At 53.5% G+C, this 6,132-nt stretch overlaps 1 protein-coding gene across 2 annotated transcripts in view; it reads left to right on the top strand.

Annotated features, from left to right (window-relative positions):
- Positions 1 to 693: 693 nt before the first annotated feature.
- Positions 694 to 6,132, top strand: part of TPRG1 (tumor protein p63 regulated 1) — a 254,173-nt gene continuing 248,734 nt past the window's right edge. The window contains exon 1 of one of the 2 annotated variants that reach the window (XM_078668037.1): positions 694 to 713. The gene's annotated coding sequence lies outside the window, so the exon portion shown is untranslated. Of the gene's footprint in view, positions 714 to 820; positions 966 to 6,132 lie in introns of those variants that run through there. The other variant, XM_078668036.1, reaches the window with a different exon arrangement.

The raw sequence follows: 6,132 nt of genomic DNA, 5'->3' as shown, positions 1-6,132 counted from the left end.
AAGAGGAAAGAGATGAGGTGTAAAATATATTATTATTATTATATTTAATTTTATACAGCGCGCAGCTACCCGGAGGTTTCCCGGCGCTAACCAGAAAAGAGAGAACAGTTAATTGCGGAAAAAGATCTCTAAAGAATCTAGGGGGTCTAAAGGTTGAATAACCAGATATATTGAATATAGATAAAGATTCCAGAAAGATCTGGGGAGGAGGGGGTAAGTGTCTAACATTGCGCTACCGCAGAGGAGGGTTGTGTGAAGGGAAGAGATGGAGTGTGTGAGAGTACCACAGACCTTACTTAGTAAGGTTTAATTCACAGGCTCGTATTTTCAGAATTTAAACATTTTCAGTACAATAAAGTTATTGTTACTTGTTTATCTGATACTGCTAATAAGCACTGGCAGAGCCAATAGTAGGGCTTGCTTTAGGCATATGAATGTTGTTTTATGTGTCTGGGTGCAAGTGCAGAGCGCCTGCAGGGAGGGCGCTATAATATTAGTCAGGTGGCATGCTATGAGACGCACAGGATATTAGTTTAGATGTTTTAAACCACGCCCCTTTTAGAGAACCCCCCCCCCCTCCACACTTTTTTTAATCCCACTTAAAAGCCCTGGGTAAATGGCGGATTTTAACTCTGCACTTAACCCCAGAGTTCTTTAAGCACTTTAGAATACCTAACTTTGCGTGCTGAGATGTAACGCTCATCCTTCGGAAGGTAAGCATGAACTACAAGCCCCAGAATGCAGCGCGCCGCTGAGTACACAGGCCTGGCTGGCAGGGGTGTGCAGCCGTCCAGGGCGGCAGTGATTGCGCCACACACACGCGCTTCCTGCCCCGTGCACTTCCTGCTTCGTCTCTCTGACGACGGAGGTGCCCGTCTCTTCTGGGCGTGACACCTGATTTCACCTCCGGGTAATTAGGGTGAAAGGAGCGGCCGTGTGTGAAGTCTGCAGCGGGCCTGGCACAGGTGAGTCCCCTCCACCTTATTAAACACCGGGAACCTGTGCCCTCCGGGGCCTCGGCGGGTGCCGGGGCGTCGACGTGTGAGTACTGGTGAAAAGGGAGTCACGGGCGAGGCAGGGAGTGTGCACAAGCGAGGGCACACGCCAGCCTTCCATGCCAGCCTCCCGGCAGGTGCCCTGGTAATAACAGCTCGCTTTTGGTACACTGCCCTACAATCCTACCGGGGCTTTATTTTAATCACCGGGCTCGGTGGTACTCGTGACCGACATGAGAAAGATGAAAGGCTGAGCTGAAACGGAGAGAAGGGGCAGTGCTGGTCATCGGAATTAAACAAGTAAAACCTGAATTCAGTAGCTGTATTTAATGCCGCTAACTTTAGACATTCATGCCCCAGCCCCCTACCAACCTCAAACTTTTTTTTGTGGGTGTGTAACTTTATGGAACTCGCCTTGTTTTGCTTGGAAGGATGAAAGTCTGAGTCGGCACCACGGAGACTGCAAGCAGACGCGGCAGCAGGTGTGTTAACCCAGTGCGCTGCCTCACATCCAAGGAGAGGTTATTAACAATCTTCAGTGGCACAGAGGGTATTAACCCCCCTCCCACTTATCACAGTGAGACAGTCTTGCACGAGGAAACGGGGGGGGGGGGGGGGCACATCATCAGTAAAACTGCCTGTGCCGCCCCCACCTGCGTGCCTCAGGGTGTTGTTTCACTCCGGTGGCAGTTGCAGGAGATCACACGGGGCGTGGGGGGGTTTAAAGGGCCCGAGTCACCTGATCGGGCACGTGACCCAGGAGCGGTTTGCACTCAGTTGCGTGCAATTAACTTTCGCCTTCTGTTATTTACAGCGGCATGAACCTGCAGGACTGAGGCAGGAGGCGCCATATCAAGCAAGCATTGGCAAAGTCAGTAAGATTGCGCCTGCCCGAGGCCACCCGGTGGCCATCAGGAGGGCGGGCCCTTAGTCACGTAGGGCTGCCCCCGACCCCCAGCTAATGGTTGCCACCCCTCAGGGCAGGTTGCCCGGTGGAGGTGGGCGGAACTATGACGCACGTCCGGGGCTGGCAGGGAGAGGGTATATCTCCTCCTCTGGCCGTTGTGGTGGCCTCTTTGCCGCTCCGGACGTTGCGTCGAACACGTCGGGACACTCTTTCTCCTCACTCCGAGCACGCGTGGCCACTGCCTCGTGGGACACGCCGTTTGTCCGTCCCGCCATCTTCACTCGTGCTGAGTTTCAAGCCGTCTGAGGGAACTGCAAGTGGGGTGAGTGGCTGCCCCCCCTCTCCCCGAAGCACCTTCCGGTAGGCCTGCCCAGCATTTGCTGGTTTATAATGCTTTCAGGGGAAGGGGCAGATTTAAGAGCTCCTCCGTACTTGGTCAGGCTCCCTGGTTTTGCGACGGAGAGGTAGAGATGTGAGAGGCTGGCGCCGATAATTTCAGCGTCCGCTTGGCGTGCGTACGGAGGGTGCAGGTTCGAACCCCTGTCTGCGAGTGTAGGAAAGCTTCAGTGCATTGGGGCATACTGCCGGGCGTTGGACCGCTCGTCTGTCTTGGCAGTTTTGCGTTATGAGTCGAATCCCCATTGCTAGATCTGTCCTCAGGATATGGCTTCACCCGGTCATCGACGAGGTTGGACTGCCCGAGGGCAAGTTGGGGTGAGGGCCGCTCAGGCCATGTGTTTGGGCTGTGCTCACTCGGACATGTGGGTGTCTTGCCGTTGTTTCGTGCGGGTCCGGCGTTCATTGAGGCAACGAAGGCCAGGCTCCTGCCCTTGGGTGGCGGGGCTTCAGGACCGGGGGCTAGAGCGCAAGGTTCGCCCCCACCCTTCTTTCAGCCTGCGCTCTTGGGGTCAATAGCGCAGCTATAGGTCGGAAGGGACGAAAATCACCGCAGGGAGGCTGCACAGTGCCACGGTAGTTCATAATGGGGCCAGCGCTTCCCGCACTTAGCCCGCTACCGCACTCCATGGGGACCCGTGCAGTGTGCCGGGGACCAAGACCGTCTCCGTGGGCAAGGCGGGGGGCCCCCGGAGTGTATGCCATCCTTTCCTTCTGGGTCATGGTGAGGGGCGGAGTGCATAATTATGCATGTCGTCCTTAAGTGGTCGCAATGTGGGCATAACAGGCGTGCAAATGTTTAAGTTGTGCTCAGGCCCGTAACAGGCGTGCAAATGTTCTAGGTTGTGCTCATGTTGTTACGATGCCTCATTGTCTCCCCCTCGTGGCTACCTTACTGATCCGGTGCTTTTGGGCAAAAGTAGATTCATCCACGCTTTATGCCGCTTATCGCATCGCCGCCAGTTGGGGGGAGTCAGCCTAGCATATGCACGAGGTTAGGATCGTCAGGCTACGTTGCCATGTTGGTTAGCACTGTTATGCTACGCTGCCATGTTTACCAAGGAGCTATAGCTCAAACGTAAGGCTCGTTCCTTTGGTGTGGACAGCCCTCACAGGCCAGGGTTCGAATCCTGCCAATGCTGTAGAATTTTCCCAAGGTAGGAAAATTATCAAAGTTTTAGTAAGAGGCACGAGGTGAGGACTGTTAGGCTAGGGGGTTAGTCAGCCTAACACGGGGATAAGGATTACTGTTTAGGCTGTGTTTCGAGTGGAATATGCAGGGAAATGTTTTATATTCTTTCCATGCTCAGTCTGCTATGCCGTAACATTAGGGAGAGAACGTGGCTTAACGGCTAGGGCGGTCGACCGCAGAGCTGGGGATACGGGTTCGAGTCTCGGTATGGGATTCAAATTCCCCGTGCCTTACAAATTTGACAGTAGCCGTCGGTAACAGATCTGGTGCTCATTTACAGTGCTCTGATACCTTCAGGTCTAGTGCGTGCTATATAAAACTAGAAATGCAAATTATTATTTTCTTAACTTCCTTCGGTGTAATTAATGCAGGCAAATGTTAGTGGTGCCGATGCTCATTTGCTAGGCGGTAGTACTATCGCCATCGTGTGCTCATACTTGCTGGATGAGTCTGCCCAGCACGTGATAAGGCTCCGACTGTTAATGCTGTCCTGGGGCAGTATTTTTGAAGGTTTTCACTGAGAGGCCCGAACAAAAGTTGGTCTGTTTCGGCACAGGGGGCCACAAAAAGCTGCGTGTGCCTCGCCTGCTCCGAGATCCGGTGATTAGTGTACTGCATGGCGGGCCTCCGGCTGTAAGTGGAGCCGAACTGGAGCGCTGCAACATGCTGTTGGGGGAGGGCGCCCTCGTGCGATGCCCCTCCCTCTTGTTCGGCCCCTACATACCCCACCCGATCCACGAGCCTGTTCACGCACCACGTTCACAGCTGCTAAATACGGGCATCTGTGCGATCCTTTGCGGGTGCCAATTGGGCACAACCCCACGAGTATTGGTGTGGGTCATTCAGCAGCTAGCAGGCACAATGTCGCGCTGCTTGGTAACTCGGTTGAGCTTAATCCGTGAGCTTAATCCGCTGCGGTGGTGACCAATATCGTGACACTGACGTCGCTGATTCAGCAAGGACAGGGGTGCCTTATTTAGCTCCGACTGATCAGCGTTTCCAGGCTTGTTTCAGGCCTCTCCCTTGCGCGCTCCTTCCTGGAGTAATGTTATGCTTTGAGGGGAGGGGCGCGCCCAGGGGATTACGTGTGTTTTCTGGCCTGGTCGCTTGGGTGGCAGCTGTCTCAGCTGTTGTCATCCAATGGGTGTCGCGGTATGCTTGTAAGAAAGACTTCCGTCATCTCACACACAGCAGCACTCCGCCATCTGTGCGGGGTGAGTGGTTTGTTTTGTTCCGGCCCGGTAATGTCAGGGGAATGACCTCAGTAATATACTCAGTCCCATACATCGCACCGTCGTGCAGCCAGCCGTAGGAGCGCGGTCGGGCGGCGGGGAGGGGATCAGGGGCTCGCTTAATTATGGACGATCCCCTATATTTCTGGCACCCGTCGCGGCAAATTACTGAGGTGGGGGGCAGGCATGCGTGCGGTGTTGCGCCCGCCAATAGCCCTCCCTCGTGCCCGCTCCCCCCCCTGCGGGTTTCGCAGTTCTGCTGGGGCGACACGCTTGGGGTTGGAGACCGATACAAAGTCTGTTTGAATTGAAGTGGACTGAGATGCAGTATACAGTGCTTTGGTATACTGAGGTATGCATCGTACAGTGCCCGCATAACATGCAGCGCTGTGTTTTACAGAGTGGCACGGTGCTGTGAATACTGAAATACACAGTGTACAGGTCTGGGCTCCACTGAGACACAGAGCGCTGTGCTATACTGAAATGCAGCGCCAGCCCTGAGCGGTACTGAGATGCACAGCAGCGAAGTGTTATATCGAAATGCACAGTGTAAAGCGTTGTGCTTTCAAGAAATGCACAGCGCCGTGTAATATAGAAAGGATGTTCTGAAATGCACAGCGTCGTGTAATATAGAAATGACTGTGTATATCGAAGGGCCCAGTGTTAAGCGATGTGCTCTACTGTAATGCACAGCGTCGTGTAAGATAGACATGTTGTTCTGAAATGCACAAGCGTCGTGTAAGATAGAAATGAGGATCTGAAATGCACAGCGTCGTGTAAGAGAGAAATGATGATCTGAAATGCACAGCGTAGTGTTAGATTGAAATGCACACTATATCTGTGTTATATCCAGATATAGTGTCCAGCGTGTGCTCTACTACAACACTCAGTGCGTTGTGATATCGAGAGGCACAGTGTTCGCGCTGTGCGGTACTGAGAAGCAGAGTACTGAGTGCGTGGTTATATCGAGATGCAGGGTCAGCGCTGTGCGATACTGAGATGCACAGTGCTGCCATATCCTAGGCACAGTGGACAACATTGTGCTCTACTGAAACGCGCAACATTGTTATATTGAAATGCACAGTGTGCAGCGTTGTGCTCTACTGAGATGCTGTGTTATATTGAAATGTGCAAAAGCAACGCTGAGATGCGGTGCAGTATTAGATTGAGATACACAGTGTGCAGCGCTGTGCTCTTCTGAGATGCACAGCGCTGTGTTTCGTTGAGAGGCACGGGGTGCTGCGCCGTGCTCCAATGTGACCCTCAGCGCTTGTATATCGAGATGCAGTGTGCAGCGCTGTGCTCTAAGGTGAGGCGCTGTGCCCGTTCTATTGAAATACACGCTGCACAGTGCTGCGCGCTGTGCTCTAAGGAGAGGCGCAGTGCCTTTTCATGAAATCCACGGTGTGC

Source organism: Lissotriton helveticus, chromosome 11 (assembly GCF_964261635.1).
Source record: "Lissotriton helveticus chromosome 11, aLisHel1.1, whole genome shotgun sequence".
Taxonomy (NCBI): Eukaryota; Metazoa; Chordata; class Amphibia; order Caudata; family Salamandridae; genus Lissotriton; species Lissotriton helveticus.
This window is presented reverse-complemented; position numbering and strand designations above follow the sequence as displayed.